Here is a 21,407-nt window from a genome sequence, read left to right as displayed (position 1 = left end):
CGCCATCTTGTGACTATGGGCTCCGCCATCTTTGTGATGGAGTGAAAGTTAATTTGCATATTACCCTTTTATTAGATAGGATGGTTATTTGTTAATCAGACTTCAATAAAGCTGAAAAAAATCTGCTAAGCATCCCCATTTATGGTATTTTGTTATAGCAACACAAATTGACTAATACAGGCACATACCAATCCTCCTCAGTCATTGCCTGGAATTAAGTCACGTAAGGAGTTAAAATGTAATCTAACCACTCGCCAAGGAAAGAGAGAAAGTTAGATTTGGGGAGATCAGCAGGCATCCTCTATCAATTTGTGTGTGTGTGTGTCTGTGTGTGTGCACGTGTGTGTGCGTTTATGTGTATATGTGTATATCTATGTTTCACTAAATAGCAGCAGTTTGCTTTTTAAAAAGTTCGTAACTTCACATTTCTTCATTGACTGAATGCAGATATTACAGACCCTTTTAACTTTAGGCATTATAATGATTGTAAAGCGATTTTTTAATTTTAAATTTAATTTGCACTTATTTTTCTGACAAGTAAATTCCATCCTCTTTTCAAATGTTTGCTGGTCACTTGTGTTTGCTCTATTGTGAATTGTTACTTGTGTTCTTTGATCACTTTTTAATTGAGGTTTTTGTTATCTTCTTATCAAATTATAAGAGCTTTATTATAGTTTTCAACCTCTGAATTTCAAATATATTCCAAATCTATATTTTTTTTCTTTCTTTTTTAAAGATGTTTTATTGATTTTTAGAGAGAAAGGAAGGGAGAAGAGAGAGAGAGAAACAATGATGTAAAAGGGAAACATCAATGAGCTACTTCATGCATGTCCCCTAGGGGGGATCGAGCCTGCAACCCAGGTATGTGCCCTGATTGGGAATCAATGATCAACTAACTGAACCACACGGGTCAGGGCAAATCTGTCATTTTCTATTGACTACATTTGTAGTACCTTTTCCTATAAAAATGTCACATTTTTAAATAATGAAATATCTATCTTTTCTTTTATGGTTTCTGGTATACCATCTTGGTTAAAAAAATTGTCTCTCACAAAAATTGTGCATATATTCTCCTATATTTTTATGTTTTACTGTACTGTAAAGTTTAAATCTCTTAGCTACCAGGGTATTATTCATATTAAGGGAAGTAATAAGTTGTGGCTATGAGTAGAAAGGAGTAAAATTGTATTAACTCAAACAAATTTTTAACAGAACACTGACCTGTACAGTGTAAGATAAAGTCCAATTTTATTCTCTTACATATGTATAAAGGCACAACCTCTAAGTTTTTGGTTTCTCAATAATATTTCAAGCAATAGTAAAAGTGTTTTGTTCATCTCTTGGAGTATAGGAAAACAGGTCAATGAGATCACCATAAAAGCCTGGAGATTTTGTGAGGAAATAAACATCCACTATCACATTGTTCAGAAGAGAAGACTTATCCAGGCTTATCCAGGAACTGATCAAACTCTGTCAAATTCATCACTTAATCTCATAGAAATATGTGTAACTATATAAAGTAACTGCAGACTTAAAACCATGATAAAAGTTATAATAAAAATTCATACCATTAAGGAAACCATAGGATGGCTGTGAAGTTACACACACACACACACACACACACACGGACACAATTTTTTCTTACATTCCTTTTGCCTTTATGTTCAGGAAGTAATTGTGACCCATTGATTCTTTCCTTTCATTGTGAGAAAAAAAGGTCAAGGTTAGAAACCACTACCAGTCACATGACTCTGGAGTTACACTTTCCTTTCACTTTATTCTTTTAAAAGCTCTTTGCTTGAGCTTAGTAGGGCAAGTTGATTGTCTGGAAACTAAAATGTCACAAAGAAATGCTCTTGTTTAAAAAAACACATTTCCATGAACAGAAATATTCAGAACACAAGGAGAGGATAGCACATTTTAAAATATCAAAGTAAACCATGGTATTCTTTCCCCAATCAGCTGAACACAGCTTCTGTTAGATTGTATGCTAACGGAGCCCTCGCACACAGAATGTCATTGACATGAAGAAATTCTAAGAAAAAAATTTTAAATGAAGTTTGATTTTCCTGGCAGACATTGCTAACGCTATTCCAGTTTAGATGTTCTGAGCACAGCCTTGAATTTCAGCACTTCTCCAGTTTCAATCACTTCCACAGGCGTATCTTTATTTAATCATTTCAGTTTGAAAGGCATATTTGTTGTCCATTTTAAGCACATTTCTTTCATTATCACTTTGTCACCCCAAAATAGTATTTTCTTGAGGGCTCATTTTTATTTAGCAAAAGTGACCATAATGCCCTTTAAAAGTTGTGAAATCTTCTTTTGAATAATTTCAATACCTAGAGCCACAGACTCAGAGATTTTCATAACTTCTATTTATGTATCAGGCTAAAATATGTTAGGAGAAGAAATAAAATAATGTGTATGGCAAGGTGGTAATTTCTTAATTGTAAAATTTGGAATAATACAAACAGACTATTTTGGTAAGAACCTTTCCAGGAACTACCTTGTTCATTATATTGATAGCATTTTTTCATCTGATAATTACTTACTGACTATTGAAGAGAGCTGCCATATTTATCTCATTTCTCACTCTTCTTTTAGTTGAGATTTATATTGGAGTATGGCTTGACTCAATAATATATCTGACAGCTATTAACTATCATTTCATCCAGATGTAATGAAAATATAATTTTTCTCAATTATATATAACAATAGCAATTATCTACTTGGGTTCTGGAGAATTTTGAAAAATAGGAAAACTAAACTTGCTCTTCCGTGAAGAGTGAATAGAACAAACATTGGTGGGTTGCTGAGGTGTTCCTTCAACTCCATGAAGCCCATTATTGGGCCACAATGTAGTTCTCTATAACTGTCTAACTAGATTGCTATAAACTTCTACTTCAAATTACACACAGTTATTATCTCTCAGTGTCAGTTGGTAGGAGTCTGGGCTAAGCTCCTGGGTTCTCTACTTCAGCCTTACAAAGTTGCAGTCAAAGTTGTTGGCTGGGTCTGCGGTCTCATCTGAGTCTTGACTGGGATCCACTTTCAAAATCATGCAGTTGTTGGTTGAATTCAATTTCTTGCAGGATCTTGAAAGCCTGTTTCCTGCCAGCTCTTGGCCAGAGGCTGCCCTGAGTACCTTGCCACTTGGCCCTCTACATGGGCAGCTCAGGACGTGGCATTATATCTAGCTTCTTCAAATCCAGCAGGAAAAAAATTATCTTCTAGCAAGACCAACTTACAGTTGTTCTTTTTTTTCAGCTATTGTGAAATAATTAACAAATAAAATTTAAGGTGTAACACTTGATGTTTTTATATATCTTTATATTGTGAAACGATAACCACAATCAAGCTAACATTTCCATCACCTCACAGTTACATTTTTTTCTTCCTTTTGTATGTGTGGTAAAAATACTATGACCTACCTTCTAAGCAAATTTCATGTACACATTACAGTTTTCTTAATTGTAGTCACCATACTGTACACTGGAACTCCAGAACAAATTCATCTTGCATAACTGAAACTGTTCACTCTGATTAACAGCTTTCCATTTTTCCTGTCCCACAGCCCCTAGCAACTGTCATTCTACTTTCTACATCTTTGAGTTTGACTATTTTAGATTCCTCATATAAATGAGATTATGCAGTATTTGTCATTCTGTGTCTGTTTTATTCCATTTAGCATAATGTCCTCCAGGTTCATCCATGGTAGGATTTCTTTCTTTTTAAAGGCTGAATTACATTCCATTATATATCTAGATCATATATATCTAGGGGAGGGAGGAATCCCTCAGCCCAGCCTGTGCCCTCTTGAAGTCTGGGACCCCTCGGGGGATGACCACCTGCTGGCTTAGGCCTGTTCCCCGGGGGATTGGGCCTAAGTTGGCAATCAGACATCCCTTTGGCAGCCCGGCAGCCCTCGGGTGATGTCCATTTGCCAGCAGGGAGCAGGCCTAAGCTGCAGTAGGACATCCTTAGCGCTGCTGAGGAGGCAGGAGAGGCTTCCACCACCACCGCTGTACTGGCAGCCATCAGCCTGGCTTGTGGCTGAGCAGAGCTCCCCCATGTGGGAGCGCACTGACCACCAGAGGGCAGCTCCTGCATTGAGCTTCTGCCCCCTGGTGGTCAGTGTGTGTCATAGTGACCAGTCATTCCCAGTCTTTCTGCTGTTAGGGTCAGTTTGCATATTACCCTTTTACTATATAGGATAGAGGCCTGGTGCACAGGTGGGGGCCTGCTGGTTTGCCCTGAAGGGTGTCCCGGATCAGGGTGGGTGTCCCGCTTGGGTGCCTGGCCAGCCTGGGTGAGGGGCTGATGGCTGTTTGCAGCTGGTCACACCCCCTTCAGGGTGGGAGTCCCCACTGGGGTGCCTGGCCAGTCTGGGTGAGGGGCTGAGGGCCGTTTTCAGGCTGGCATGCGACTGAAGCTCCCAGCCTCTCATTTTTTTCTTTTTTTTTTATTCTGGGATTTATTTACCTTCTATAATTGAAACTCTGTTGCCTTCACCTGCGCTCCCTTCTCTGAGGCTGCAGCTGGCTGAAAGCAGGTATCTGGGGTTTGTTTGGCTTCTATAATTGAAACTTTGTTGCCGTCCTGCTCGCTCCAGCTCTGAGGCCGCAGCTAGCTGAAAGCAGGTATCTGGGTTTGTTTAGCTTCTATAATTGAAACATTGTTGCTTCCGGAGCTCAGAGCCGGGCCGAGGCAGGTGGGGGACCTTGGCTTCCTCCATCACTGGCACAAGAAAACCTCCTGCTTGCTTCAGCTTCATGGCTGCCGGCTGCCATCTTTGTTGGCAGTTAATTTGCATATCTCGCTGGTTAGCCAATGGGAAGCGTAGCGGAGGTATGGTTAATTACCCTTTTGTCTTTTATTAGATAGGATATATGATAGATAGATCTCACATTTCCTTTATTCATTTATCTGTCAACAAACACTTAGTTGTTGCCTTGCCTTGGCTATTGTGAATAATGCTGCTTGAACATGGGAATGCAGATATTGCTTCAAGATACTTATTTTATTTCCTTTAGATATATACCCAGAAGTGGGATTCCTGGATCATATGGTAGCTCTATTTTTAATTTTCGGAGGAGCCTCCATATTGTTTTCCAAAGTGGCCGTACTAGTACAGCCAACTGTACACCAATAGTGCACAAGGGCTCACTTTTCTTCACATCCTTGCCAATCCTTCTAAACTTTTTTTTAAATAATAGCCTTTGAACAATTCTTAAACATGCAGGTTTTATAAAGCTGCATTCTATATTCAAATCAACTAAGTTTTATAAAATTGATGGGCTACTAGATATCACCTTGCAAATTTTTTTAAGGAAGGGGTTTGGGTGTATACTTGTTATTTTTAAAATGAAAGGATCTAATATTTTCAAGCCATGTGATTTTGTTATTTCATGGATAAGTTCATGAACTTATTAAGTAATTTAAAAATCATATAATGCAATAATTTAGGAATTGTTTTCACCAGCACCTATGTTGATCAAGGCAGTTGAGCAATAAATGTTACCATTGGGACTGAGAAAAGAGAATTTAATTCTAACTGGGGACTTCAATGGGGTGGTTCATAAAATGTTTTTTTGAACCTGGAGAAAATGATAAGATCACTTAGTCCAATGGCATCATTTTATAGATGTAAAACCTAGCATACATGCCCCTAAGTTATATATATACAGCTGGTAGTGAAGCTGGACATTAAATCCTAGTATGTAAATGAGTACACTTTTGAAAAAAAATTTGACCAGAAACATTTCAACCACTTTGACCTGTTAATATCTATAAGGAAAAGAAGTACCAATGATGATTTATTATATAAATATATGTTCACAACATTGTTTATATAGCAAAATTTGAAAATTATCTACATGTTCAATTAGAGTGTGAAAAGCTTAAATCTAAAAGGAAAAAATATATTACTTTATTATGTTTTCAGTTTTGTAAAATGCATGTGTGAAGGTAAATCTTCAGAGGTAAAAACTCCAAAGTTACTATATCCTATATAATAAAAACCCAGTGACTGAAATGACAGAACAACCAGAATGACCAGAGACCAGAATGATCAGGGGCGTGGCCAGCCTGCAAACCACCCACAGCCCCTTGCCCTACTGCCCCTGTCCCCCAGCTGGGACCCCCACCCTGATCAGGGGTCTGGCTGGCCTGCAAACTGCCTGCTGCCCCTCGCCCCAGCCAGCCCTGTCCCCCAGCAGGGAACCCCACCTCAATCTGGGCACCCATTAGGGCAGGCCAGCTGGTCCCCACCTGTGCATCAGGCCTCTATCCTCTATAATAAAAGGGTAATATGCAAATTGACTCTATCAGCAGAATGACCAGAACGACCACTGGACTAGTCACTATGAGGCACACTGACCACCTCTCGGTCCCTTTCCCCGGCTGGTAGGCTCCAATCGTCTGATGGCGAACAGGGAACTGGGGGTGGGTGGCAGTGGGGTGGAGGGGATGGCTGCAGACAGCCAGGGAAGATGGCCTTGATTGTAGGCCAGGCCTAGAGACCATACCTGTGCAAGGATTTCATGCGCAGGGCCTCTAGTCTTAAATATTTTCCTATTTTATGCTTCCAACATTTTTAGAGCAAAATTTTTAAAACCATAAAGAAATACATTTTTAATAGTTTTCACTCATACTGGTCCTTTGGGATTATTAAATTATAAGATCATGACATCTTAAATTGACATTCCTTTATTTTTTAGTTATAAAGATTAAAATTTAATTTTTGTGTAACAATGGAGAAAAGCAAGCTTGAGAAGATAGTCTCAATGTTAGCTGAAGGGAAGAGAAATTGATTTCTCCGTGAAGTCATTGTTTGGCAAACTCTTGACCAGATTTGACCTGGCAAATAGCCTCATCTGTATCAGAGACTCCAAACTGCTGTCTTCCCATATTTGGGAAACAGATTAAAAACATGTCAAGTTACGATTGCATTAGTAGCATAACAGCTGCTGTCTGATGAATTAGAATGGGCAGTAATATATGGAAGTTCCATTTTTGGACAAGTGGATAACAAAGTTGTGGTACATATATAAAATGGAATATTACTCAGCTATAAAAAAGAATGAAATCTTACCATTTGCAGCAGCATGGAGAGACCTAGAGGGTATTATGCTAAGTGAAATAAGTCAGTCAGAGAAAGACAAATACCATATGATTTCACTTATATGTGGAATGTAAAGAACAATATAAATGAACAAACAAAACAGATAGACTCAGACACAGAAAGCAGACTGATGGTTGCCAGAGGGGAGGAGTGTTAGGGGACCGGATGAAAAAGGTGAAGGGATTGAGAAATATGAATTGGTAGTTACAAAATAGTCATGGGATATAAAGAACAGCATAGGGAACATAATCAATAATATTGTAATAACTATAATATTGTAATAAATATGTATGGTGGCAGGTGGGTACTGGAAATATCAGGGGTGTTATAGAATTACTATTCTGTAAAAAGCCAGGAATTTCAGGACAAGCACAACAGGGAAACTAAGACAGATAGGTAAATCCTATCTTACCTAAAACAAGGACACTTAAAAGTAAATGGTTTGCATTTTTCCTCTCCAATAAGAGGGTAAATAGCTTAAATCACCCTACTCTGGGAGACAGATAACAGAAATCCAATTAAGTGCCACTTGCCAACCATACCCAAGGACAGACAAATTAAGAGAATAAATTAAGAGCATAAAGCTGATGAATATTCTATTGATTCTCCTCTAAGACCTCCCCTAGATGCTCAGCCTTTTAAACCCCTGAGTGGGAATGTCCCAGCATGCTCTCCCTCCAGGGAGCATGCCAATGCCATTCCCTTCCCCCACCCCTTCCCCTACAGGCATGTGTCCCCTAATTTCTAAGGGATCCCATGAGACTTGCAATTAAGGGAGCAATGTCCTTGTTTCACTGTCCTAAGTATGTTTTTTTTTGCAGTCAATATATTCTTGCTTTCTTTTCTTTTTAAAAAATAAATATTTATTGTTGAAAGTATAACATATGCCCCATTTTTTGCCCCATTTTCCCCCCATTGACCTTTTCCAGCCCACCCCTGCCCCTCACCTCTGATGTTTGATGACCGGAAAGTGAACCGGGGTGTTTTCCTGGGGTTGTGTCTCTTGAGGCCGAAGAATGAGCTCCTTGGACCAGAATATTTAAGCAAAAGTGTGGAAAATTTATTACAAGCAGATTCAGACTCCCCCCAAGGGGAGGGGGGCCCAATAATGGGCTTCCCGGTAAAGCCTTGTAGTCCAGGGGTGTATATTTGCTACCAGCCTGATTCTATATCTATCTGTGTCGTCACCTGATTGATTCCCTCATTGTTCTTGCCCAGCAATGGACCTGAACTTTCCCTGTTTCTATGTGTTCTTTCTCTGTCCCTGTGCTGAACTTTCTCTGTTTCTATGCATTCGTACACCTTGTGACTGCAGGACCTCCCTTGGTTTCCCATGCCTCCCGCTTTGAGTCCAGAAACATTTTATTATTTCTGCCTGGTTGGTTTCTGTGATTAGGCTGCTCAAACTGCCGTGTCTGCCCCTGCCTATGTTCCACCTGCCTTTGTTTTCCACTGGACCCCTGCCCTGTCTGCCTGAGTTTCAAGTTAACCCTTTCACCTTCACCACCCTATTGTCTGTGTCCATGTGTCATGCATATAGACATACAAGTTCTTTAGTTGATCTCTTCCCACCCATCCTCCCCGCGTTCCTTCTGAGATTCAAAGGTCTGTTCTCTTTCTTTTCTACACTTTGTCTCTCTTCTTTTTAAAATATATTTTTATTGATTTCAGAGAGGAAGGAAGAGGGAGAGAGAGATAGAAACATCAATGATGAGAGAGAATCATTGATCAGCTGCCTTCTGCACACCCACTACTGGGGATCGAGCCCACAACCTGGGCATGTGCCTTTGACTGGAATCAAACCCAGGACCCTTCAATGCACAGGTGGACACACTATCCATTGAGCCAAACCAGTTAGGGCTGTCTCTTGATTGAAATCCTTCCCTCAAGAAGACAAGAACCTGAGATCTTGTCTTGCCAGAAACAGGGGGAACACTTTGTAAAGTATATTTTTTTATATTCTGAATCTGTATTTTTGGTTAAGTCCATTCTGATATAATAGAAATAGAATGGTAACTTGTCATGTGGAGCCACGCTAGCCTAAATCAAGACTAATCCAGTTGTGCTGTCATTTTGGCAATTTGCAGATTTATTACAAATCATAAAAATGTCCCTAGCTGGTTTGGCTTGGTGGATTGAGCATTGACCTGCAGGCTGAAGGGTCCCAGTTTCAATTCTGGTCAAGGGCACATGCCTGGGTTTCAAGCTTGATCTTCAGTGGGGGTGTGTAGGAGGCAGCCCATCAATGATTCTCTCTCATCATTGATGTTTCCATCTTTCTCTACCTCTCCCTTCCTCTCTGACATCAATAAAGATATATTAAAAAAAATAATAACAATGAATTTTTAAGCTGCCTGAAAGATTATTGACTCAAAGATAGTTTATATTTGGCTAAAGTCTTCAAGACAATAGTCATTAACCTTAAACACAAAAACAAAAACAAAAAACCTCCACCATTTGTTATTCCTGATTAATGTCCATAAGATGAAAACTCTATGCAAAAATTTCTATCTATAATATAAAAGTGTAATATGCAAATCGACTGAATGGCCAAACAGTGGAACGACCGTCCAGATGACCTTCCAGATGACCTTCCGGATAAATCCAGGGCTGCCAGGGCCAGCCAAGGCAGCTTGGGCTGAGAAGGCCTACTCTTACATAAATTTCATGCTTTGGGCCTCTAGTATTAAAATAAAGTAAGAGGTTTTTGTTTTCTTCCTTTTTCTCAGTTGTTTGGAGACAAAGCCAACATTACAAGAAATTTGAAAACAGCTTCAAAAAACAACTACACTGTCTTATTGATAAACTGATATATTATTATTAAAATCACTTGAATTCAGTTTTCAAAATATAATAGTTCTTTCAGGAAAACTGGGAGACACTATAAGAATAATGCACTTTGTCCATCATTTACTTTCATCTGTCATTTAAATACTGATTTTCTTTTTCCCCGTGGGGAAAAAAAGAAAGTTTGCCACTGTTTTCAACATGCTGTCAAGGACGTCTTTATTGTCATTTGGGGAGTTGTCTATGCAATTTTCTCCTCCTTGATAGGATAATACATTGACCTTCCTTATTCAAGCAGAATAAAGTAGGTTATGATGGCACTACCCACCTCCTACATATAACTTCACTTTCTATCAGGAAAGAGACAAAAGAACCTTTGAGAATCAAAATCATTTCTACTTCCTTTCTTCAGTGTTCCTTTCAGGTGTTATTTTGAAACTGACTGAGGTTGAACATTAATTAAGATCTAAAGATTTGCAAACTTCCTCTCCAAATCAACCCATTTGTAAGTTGTTCTGCTTATTGATGAAAGAGAGAAAGAAGCAAGCCAGAAAGTATTTTCTGAAATCTTAGAGGCAGAATGTCATCAATAGAGATACCCAGGGAAAGTGGCAATTTCAATAAATCTCTTTTATTCTCCTTTGAATAAAGTGTTATATTCTTTAAGAGAGAAAATATATATTTCATGGAATGCTATAAAGTGGTCAACATAAAAAGTGTCCAAACCTATAGAGAATATTTATGAGTTTATTTGAGCCAAACTGACGGGCATATGGGAGCAAGATCTCAAATGCTACAGAGAAGAACAGTTTTGCAGCTTCTTTTATGCATTTGAAATTAAGGAGGGGAATTAGGAAGATTACAGAAAGCAAGGTGCGCATTGGATTAGAGGATAGTTGACAAGATTATTCATGGGAACAATGGGCAGGGCTGGCTTAAAACCTTTTACTAAAGAAGATATAGGCCTGAGGCATGACTACCCACTAAGACCTGCCCAGCTAGATATTTATGACCAGGTCAACATGTGAGGCTACTTTTCATACCCAACCCTCCAACCCCCCCTTATTTTTTCTTTTGTCCATAAAGGCCTGGTTTCAAAAAGCAGGCTTTTGATTTTTTTTTGTGTGTGTATTTAGAATAAAATGGTTAAATTATGTCTTACTTCTTTGATTTAGTTTTTCAGAAAGTTGAGAATTAAAGCATAACCCCAAAGTTAGGAAGAAAGATTAAAGACTGTGTGAGGAATGTATGTACTCAGTTTAGGTTAACAAATTTAATAAGAATGACCTTTCATACATTAATAGGATCTGTGCCTATAGGCTGAGATGTTGTTTGCCTAGCCCTGGAGACAAGTTATCAAGTGTCAGTGAGTGTCATTCTTTAAAAATTTAGTTAGCAATTCTATTGATGTCATTGAACTCATTTAGTTATTTTAAGCTAATTTTCAAACAATTGCTCTTACAGATAAGAATAAATTCATTGGTATAAAATTATGCACAAGACCCTTAGTTAAGCCCTCATGTCCATCACCCATTCATCCATTATTTTATTTTATTTATTCTGCAAAGTTTATTGTCAAGTGCCATGCACTATTTTAGGCATTCGGAATATACATCAGAGAAGATATACTCTCTCCTTCAAGGAAGTTCATAGTCTCATTAGCAAAACAAATTTGCAAGATAATAAATACAATATTATATATTCAATAATATTAGCTAGCTAATTATGACGATAACAGGACATACCTTTGAGAAATTAGGTGGGAGTCAGATAAGGGGCCTGTGGAAATAGGACTGTGAAGGCACAAAAATGATACCCAGTGCCCCCAAATACACACACACAAAAATATTGTGCAAGCTCTGTGGATTAAAATATTATGGCTGGTCCTCCTCCATTATAATAGCAAACTAGAGACCTGATGCATGAAATTCGTGCAAGGGGCTAGGCCCTTACAGCCCCGGCTTCATCTGGAAGGTCTACCAGAAGGACATCTGGAAGATCTTTCGGCTATCTGGTCTAATTAGCATATTACACTTTTATTATTATAGATTGTTTGCCACCATGCAAGCCCTTGTAGTAAGCAACTTGACTTCAGGTCATTCACCTGTTTTCTCTGCATTCCCAATACCTGATATCAAATATATGCCAAAATAAAAGTGCTTTTGGTGCTCATTCCATTAATCTCTATCATTTTTATAGAGAAAACACAGGGACTTTGTTTGATTGATCAAAGCACAGGTGAACTTTGCCTGTGGGTGCCTAATGCAGCAATGGGAAGGAGAACCTGGGACACCAAGCCTAGTGTGAGGGGGGGTGGCTGAAGGAGGTGCTGCAGCTGGGCTGTCTCAACTGTAGGAGCAATCAGAAGGGCCACAGGGAACCCAGCAGGAGTCATCGATGATGAGGAAAAAGAGAGGAAATTCCAAAGTTCCCAGTGGAAATAAACCATGAGTAGACTGGGATTAAAAAGTTGATGAGATTTAAAATATGTAAGTCAATTGTAGGACAGAAACCATTAATTATGACTAGGCATGGGTTATACTGGTTGTTTTGTTTTGTTTTTTCAGCTTAATACAACAAATGTTTATTTCTTACACTACACAGCCATTGTGAGTTGTCAGGGGCTGGGGCCTGGCCTGATGATTCAAAGGTAGAGGCTCCTCAGTCACTCAAGGACCCAGGTTGACAGAGGCTCTACCTTACTGAGCTGTACCATCTGGAACACATGGCCTCTTTATTCCCTGTGTGGGTTGTGTTTTTTTAAACTTATTATTTAGTAGGACTGCAGATGATTCACTGATGTTGTTGCTGGGATTCTTGTCTGTTAAATTCTTTCCTTCCCAAGTACTAAAAAAACCAGAAAAAAAAACCACAAGATTTTCTTCTGAAATGGTACCAGTCATTAATGAACAAAATTAATGACTGAGGAGCCTCCACCTTTGATTGAATCAACGAGATCACAGTTACATAAGGAGCAGCCACAATTATGATCTAGCCTGGCCACCTGGTTCTGAACACATATTTGCTTACTTTTTGGGAAGAAGTGAAAAAGAAAGCAGTATTACCCAGAAATGAAAGTGAGTACACCCTCACAGTGGGATGATAATTTGAATTTGGGTATTCTTTGTAGTGCTCAGTAGCAGCAGCAGGTTTTTAGCAGATTACACTAGTGTGAATGAAGACTTCCTGTTGCCATTATCTAAGTCAAGGAAAAGCTGGAGGCCCCCAAGGTCCTGTCTTCTCTTTCCATACCCTTTACTGTTTGAGGGAGGAGAGTACAGAGGAGGAAAGAAGAAGCTCAAAGAGATATTCTAGTTGAGAGAAAGCCCACAAAGGAAATGTGGTGAGGCAGTAAAAGCTATCTGAGGTACAAGAAAATAAATAGAGGAGATCCAAGATGGCTGCCAATGGGACTGCAGGCTGCTGGATATGAGAGAGTGAGAGAACGAAAGGAGAGTGTGTAGATGTGCGGGGAGTGTCAGTATTTGTGAGTGAGGGACAGCTATGCTCCAGGGACTGCTGGGGACTGGCGGACTGGCTCCCCCATGACCGGGCAGCCTCTACTGTGGCTGAAATCTCTCCTGGAGCAGCCAGCTCTGCTGCAGAGGCTGCACCATCTTGAAGGGGAGACAGCTGTGATCATACTCTGACTGTGATTAGAACCCCAGCCTTACCTTCAACCGGGGAGATCTCGGATGCCTTCTGGGACCTTATAACAACAACACCCAAGGACCAGTTACTTCAGCTGTGAATCCACGAACACTGGAACTCCAACCTCCCCGACCATGGGCACCTGGGAGGTCTGCTCAGGGGGAGACAAACACGTGAATTTGAGGATGGGCCCTGCACCTTCTCACAGAGCAGAGGAACAGATGAATCAAAGAGCACCCACATGAAACTGGCAAATTAAACACAGCTGGCATTGCCTAAAGAAAGTCAACGCAGGAGAGAGAGAACTACATAACCAGAAACCCTGAGAGGAACGATCATGGAGAGACAAAGAAATAGCCCACATACGAAAGAAAAGGAGGAATCACCAGAAAAGGAAGTAAATGAAATGGAGGCAAGCAATATGACAGAGAAGGAATTCAGAGAAATGGTCATAAGGTTGCTGAAAAGGATGGAAGACAAATTCAACAATATGTGTAAGAACCAAGAGGAAATGAAGAAGAACCAAAAAGAAGTGAAACATGACATCGCTGCAATAAAGAACTCAGTAGAAAGCATCAATAGTAGACTAGAAGAAGTAGAGGACCACATCAGTGAGCTAGAAGACAGGTTAGGAAAAAATACCCAAGCAGAGCAGCATATAGAAAAAAAAACTTAAAAAACAGGAGGAGAGCCTAAGGCAGTGATGGCGAACCTTTTGAGCGCAGCGTGTCAAAATTTTGAAAAACCTTAACTTAACTCTGTTGCCGTGTCACATATAGAAATATTCATAATTTTTTTTGATATTTGCACACGTAGTAAAAAAAAGATTTATATTTTTGATATTTATTTTATATATTAAAGTGCCATTTAACAAAGAAAAATCAACCAAAAATATGTATAAAATGAACAAAAACAGAAAAACAATGAACATTTAGGAAAAAATAATAATAAAAACAATGATAATCAAATGGTATGAAAACTAGAAATTAGTGACTTTTTTGATGCTGAAGTTTGTCTGCTAATTCTTCGATTGCAGGGTCATACTTGGTGCACTTCAAGGCCAAGCAAACGCCACTAACTTCATCTGCTAGCCGGTTTCTTTTGTTCATTTTAATATTATTTAATGCTGAGAACAAAGTCTCACAAAAATATGTTGATGAAAAAATTGTTAGCAAAGCCATCACTAGATTTTTTATGTCACTAAAAGTGTCAGGTACTCTGTTCCAAGCACTCAAAATTTCTTGTTCGTAGTTGCACTCTTCTTCATTATTCAAATGATTTCGTTCCAGATTTTCAAGTTTTGACCTTAAGTCAACAAACACATGAGTCCAAATGCTACCTTGAAAATCTGCAAGTTGCATCTCTAAATCGTCAATTTGCATCCATTGGAAACCCTTTAATTCCAAAGTACTGTAAACAACTACATCCGGATACTTAATTATTTTAATCGTCTTTGTCTGTTTTTGGTATTAGGGTGATGCTGGCTTCATAGAATGAGCGTGGAAGTGTTCCTTCCTCTTGAATTTTTTGGAATAGTCTGAGGAAGATAGGTTTTAGTTCTTCCTTGAATGTTTGGTAAAACTCCCCTGTGAAGTGGTCTGGCCCTGGGCTTTTGTTTGCTGGAAGCTTTTTGATGACTGCTTCAATTTCTTCCATAGTTATTGGCCTATTGAGATTTTTAGATTCTTCCTCATTAAGTTTTGGAAGGTTGTATTTTTCTAGGAATATGTTCATTTCCTCCAGGTTGTCTAGTTTGTTGGAGTAGAGTTGTTCATAGTATTTTTTAACAATCTTTTGTATTTCTGTGGTGTCTGTTGTTATTTCTCCTCTTTCATTTCTGATTTTGTTTATTTTGGTCCTCTTTCTTTGTTTCTTGGTTAGCCTGACTAGAGGTTCATCAATCTTGTTTATCCTTTCAAAGAACCAGCTCTTGGTTTTGTTGATCTTTTTTACTGTTTTTTTTTTTGTCTCTATGTTGTTTATCTCTGCTCTGATCTTTATTATTTCTTTCCTTCTGCTTACACTGGGCTTTTCTTGTTGCTCTCTTTCTAACTCTTTGAGTTGTAGGGTTAGGTAATTTATTATCATTGTTTCTTGTTTTTTGCAGTAGGCTTGTAGAGCTATGAACTTCCCTCTCAAGACTGCTTTCGCTGTATCCCATAGGTTTTGGATTGTTGTGTTTTCATTGTCATTTGTTGCCATGATGTTTTTTATTTCTTCGTTGATCTCTCTGGTAACCCAGTCATTGCTTAATAGCATGCTATTTAGTCTCCATGTGTTTGATTTTTTTGGATTGTTTTTATTGTAGTTGATTTCCAGTTTTATGCCATTGTGATCTGAGAAGATGCTTGATATGATTTCTATCTTCTTGAATTTGAAGAGACTTTACTGTGACCCAATATATGGTCTATCTTTGAAAATGACCCATGTTCACTTGAGAAGAATGTATCTTCTGTGGCTTTGGGATGAAATGTTCTGAAGATGTCAATTAATTCCAGCTGATCTAGTGAGTCATTTAGGATTGCTGTTTCTTTGCTAATTTTTTGTTTAGAGGATTTGTCCAATGGTGATAGTGGGGTGTTAAAGTCCCCTACTATGATTGTATTGCTGTCACTCTCTCCCTTGATCCCCTCCAGAAGTTTTCTTATGTATTTGGATGCTCCTATATTGGGTGCGTCTATGTTTACCAGAGTTATTTCTTCTTGTTGGATTGCTCCCTTTAGTATTATGAAGTGGCCTTCCTTATCTCTTTTTATGTCCTTCACTTTGAGATCTAATTTGTCAGATATAAGTATTGCTACTCCAACTTTTTTTTTCATTTCCATTTGCCTGAAAAACCTTTTTCCATCCCTTCACCATCAGTCTGTGTGTGTCTTTTTTTCTGAGGTGGGTTTTTTGTAGACAGAAGATGTATGGGTCATGTTTTCTTATCCACTCAGTTACCCTATGTCTTTTGATTGGGGCATTTAACCCATTTACATTGAAAGTTATTATTGATAGATACTTGTTTGTCGCCATTTTTATTCTTTACCCCTGTGTTTCTTCTTCGTTTCCTATTTTTTCTTTTTATAGCAGACCCTTTAGCATTTCTTGCATTGCTGGTTTGGTGGTAATAAACTCCCGTAGTTCTTTTTTGTCTGTGAAGCTCTTGATTTCACCCTCAATTTTGATTGATAGCCTTGCTGGGTACAGTATTCTTGGATTCAGACCCTTCCTTTGCATGACTTTGTATATTTCATTCCATTCCCTTCTTGCCTGATGTGTTTCTGTTGAGAAATCCATCGCTAATCTGATGGGGAATCCTTTGTAAGTAACTTTCTGTCTCTCTCTGGCCGCTTTTAAGATTCTTGCTTTGTCGTTGGTGATTGCCAATTTAATTATAATGTGCCTTGGCGTCGGTCTTTTGGGGTTCATTTTGTTTCGGACTCTGTGAGCTTCTTGGATTTGTGTGAGTTTGTTCTTCCCTATATCAGGGAAGTTTTCTGTCATTTTTCAAACAGGTTTTCTATTCCTTGCTCAGTTTCCTCTCCTTCTGGCACTCCTATTATGCGGATGTTGTTTCATTTCGTATTGTGCCAAAGTTCTCTTAAGCTCTCCTCCTACTTTTAAATTTTTTTTTCTAGAAGCTGCTCTGCTTGGGTATTTTTTCCTACCTTGTCTTCTAGCTCACTGATGCGGTCCTCTGCTTCTTTTAGTCTACTGTTGATGCTTTCTATTGAGTTCTTTATAGCAGTGATGTCATTTTTCATTTCTTCTTGGTTCTTCTTTATTTCCTCTTGGTTCTTATACATATTGTTGAATTTGTCTTCCATGCTTTTCATCCACCTTATGACCATTTCTCTGAATTCTTTCTCTGACAGGTTGCTTGCCTTCATTGCCTCCATTTCGTTTATTTCCTTTTCTGGTGATGGCTGTTTTTCTTTCATATGCGGGCTGTTTCTTTGTCTCCCCATGATCTCTCTTCTCCAGGTATTTGGTTATGTAGTTCTCTCTCTGCTGCGTTGATTTAAAGGCACAAAATACAACACAACAAGGCACAAGGCACTGAACACAAATGTATTCATGATACTAATAACTCCAAATAAAGGTGACCACCAGATCAAAGAGAATTAGGGGATAAAGAAGAAAGAAGAGAAAAAGAAAAAAGAGAAAAAGAAAAAAATGAAAATGGGAAAAGGAAAACAAAAGTAAGAGAGAAAAGAAAGAGAATGAAATAGAAGAGGGGAAGAAACTATTTATATGGGGAGAAAACTCCAATAGAACAGCCACTAATCCCAACAAATTCCAGGAACAGATCCCTGGAGATGAATGCAAACTACAAACAACAACTAATATCAAGCGAGGAGAGGGAAAACAGAAGCAAAAAAATAACCGGGAAAAAAAAAACAACAGAAAAAGAAAAACAATCTCAAAAACAAGCATAAAAAACCCCCCAATATACGCAACAATCAAGCAAACAACAACAAAACGACAGAGAGAAAAAAAACTTTGGATAGTGAAGAAAGAGAAGAGAGTGGTGTATATGGATTTAGAGCAGGAGATTGGTAATTAGATATATAAGTAGGGTGAAATTTTAACAGGGGGTAAAAATAAGGAATAGGGGAAATCTAAAGCAGGGATAGGGTAAGAGAAACAGGACAACAAAAGGAGAAAAGTGAGGAAGAGAGTTTTGGCATAAAGTTAAAGTTGAGGTAGAGTAAAAGGATGCTAAAGGAAAGATGAAAATAGAAGGTAGAACACTAATCCCAAAATATTCACCTTAACAAGACATGACCCAAAGGGAACAAAGCATGAATGTACTCATGGCACCGATAACCCCAATATAAGCAACCACCCGAGAAAAGATAATTAGGGGAGAGAAAAGAGAGCACAAATGATATCTAAGAGAGAGAAAAAAAGAAAGGAGAGAAAAGAAAAGGGAGAATATATATTTATGGAGAAAACACCACAATGCCAATAGATAAACCAAATAAATACAAACACCAAACACTCAATAAAGAGGGTAGGGGCAGAATCTGTAGAGGCTGAGCTGATATACAGGAAATAAGGTTAAGAATTGGATAAATATGGGGACGACCTTAATTCAGTATAGAGGAAGTAAGAAAGGGATGAGTGGATAAGAAGAGAAAGAAGGGGAACAAAATAATATATTTACAAAAAAATTGATTTAAAAAATGGCATAAAAACAGAAAATAGCAACTAAAAGTAAAATTGAATGATGAAAAAATAATGTGAAGAGAAATAGAAAATAAAGCAACAAACAAAAAAGGAAAACAAAGAAAAAAGCAAAAAAAAGAGCAACAAACAAAAAAGTAAAAAAAAAAAAGCTAACAAAATAATAATATAAAAATAAAAATGGAAAATTGAAATGTCAATCCTTTGGCTGACTTAAGATCCCAGTTTTCTGGAATGTCTGTGATTTTTTTTTTTTTTTTTCTGTTTCTGGGACTGAAGGCCAGACCCTGTTAACTCCCAGGGACTAATCAGATTATTTTAATCCTTTGTACCATTCAGGGTGGAATCTGGGTGTGGCTGTATTCCTTGCCTGGGGGCTGGAGGGAGGGGTTATGACTTTAGGAGAAAATGGCTGCCCAGGTCCTGGGCTCAGGCGTGACTCAGCGCTCAACTTGCTGCCACCTCTCCTGGACCCCCTTCTCTCTCCAGCCTCTCCCCAGATTCCACTTGTCTGCACCTTCTCCTGCTCCTCAGCACGGGTGAGTGTCTATATCCGAAATGTCCTATGAACAGGGTTCAGTGAAAACAAACAAACAAACAAACAAACGCCAGCTGCAGAAACGGGGAAGACTGAGTCTCTGGGAGCTCCTCTCTTAAGGGCACTGCATGGTCTGGTCAGCGCTTCAGGCTGCCTCCTCTGGGCTCAGTCTTCTGTAATTATGAAACCCAGATCTCAAATCCCCCGGCGCCAACAGTCCTGCGGATCTCCTTTCCCCCCGTCAGAGGTTGTGCCTGTCCTAAGAGACGTGGCTGTCTGCCACGCGGTCTCCCTCCGACCCTCTGGGCTCAGAGATCTGGCAAACTTTCCTGCCCAGAACCCTGGTTTTTACCTTTCCAGGGGAACTCTGCCCTTCCCAGCTGCAAACCGTCTCACCAGCTGAGTAATTTCGCCAATTCGGGGTGGGTGTTATTAGTTTCAGCTGCTTACTCCATTTGCTCCGGGACAAGACCTGGGACACATCTGCCTATTCCACCGCCATCTTGTCTCCGTCAGTGTAAGTCTTATTGTCTTTTTTATAATGTGTTTTTTCTTCAGACTACTTTTAAGAATTTCTCTTTTACCTCAGTTTTCAATGGCTTCACTATAATATTTACATATGTGGTTTTCATTTATTTAATCTACTTGGATTACCTGAGCATTCCTATAAATTTTATTAGTTTTGAAAAGTTCTCAGCAATTTTCTCTCTAAATACTTCTGTTGACAAGTCTATACATTTTTTATTAAATTGCTTTGCTTTTTACTAATCCTATGATCTTCTGTGTCCACTTGATTATCCTTTATAGATTTCATCTCTTTTATTGATTTTCTTGAATATGTTACTTATAGTTATATTAAAGTCTTTGTTTACTAACTTCAATATTAGTATCATTTTGGGGCCAACATCTGTTTTATTTTGCCTTGATTTATTAGCTTTTTTTTGGCCTCTTCAAATATTTATAATTTTTTATTCCTACATTTTTAATATAAAAGAACTACATAAAACTCATATGATTTCATCTTCTGCCAGAGTTGAGTTGCCCATTCTTGTGTTAGATAGTGTGAAGGGCTGCTCATTTTACTCTTATCAGGGATTTTGCTGTGTTAAGATTGCACAGCAAATTTACCAAAACTTAGGCTACATCTATTTTATCTCAGAGTATGACTCTCCCAAGCTTTACTTGTGAGCATGGTGGGCATTTGTCTCCTTACCATGAAAGACTACAGGGGATTCAGGTTTGCCCTACTAAAATACCCACCCCAACTCTCCAGTATCCTACCCCTTGAACATAAAATTTGGCAAATGTCTTGAGAAGGAGACTGGCTGTCCAGTTGAGGCAGATCTCTGGTTGGTCTTTATTTTCTGAGCACTCAATGACAGAAGGAGATATTTCTTTTAGAAACTTTCCCTATAAATCTCTAGCATCTCTCACAGCCCCAGGACTCACCAAATATGCAATTAGCAAAACCAGTTTTGCGTTTGAGGTCCCTCAGGTTTCCAATTTGTCACTTCAGATTCCTACAACTGCTAGACTGGTGTCTCTTTTAGCCAGAAGTTGCCAAATCTTTTATAGCACCCCAGAATTTGCTAATGTCTTCATTAAATAGAAGTGAGTAGCAACTATGAGCTTCATCTTGGACAGATTCTTGCTTTTCTGGAACTGTAGTTCATCTATCCTCATTTCTTCCATAGTTTTCTAATGACTTTAAAACATAATTTTGTAATTTTCCAGCTATTTGTAGTTGTTTTAATGGGAGGTTGTCCATTCACCACCTACTACATTTATTTAGAAGCTGAAGTTTTTGTAAATATTAAAATAAATCTTGTTCTCATTCAAAATCCTATATCGCTTATAATTTATGGTGCATTAATGGTATTCTTATATTGTTTGATTCTTAGTGTCTGTTAGTCTTATTTCTTTGGAAAATATAAATGTTTAGGGAATAAATGTTTTATGTCTTGTATAGACCTCTCATTATACTGAATATAGTATAATTAAAAGCAAATTTTAAACATCTGATAGTTCAAAAATCTAGTCTATGCAACATGATATTCATCACAATCATAATTCCTCCAGTTTTATCCATGTAAATCCATGTCTAATCCATATATCCAGTTGTCTATTCGT

This window comes from Myotis lucifugus, unplaced genomic scaffold, assembly GCF_000147115.1.
Source record: "Myotis lucifugus unplaced genomic scaffold, Myoluc2.0 scaffold_78, whole genome shotgun sequence".
Classification (NCBI taxonomy): Eukaryota; Metazoa; Chordata; class Mammalia; order Chiroptera; family Vespertilionidae; genus Myotis; species Myotis lucifugus.
The sequence above is the reverse complement of the archived record's forward strand: the minus strand, read 5'-3'. Positions refer to the sequence as shown.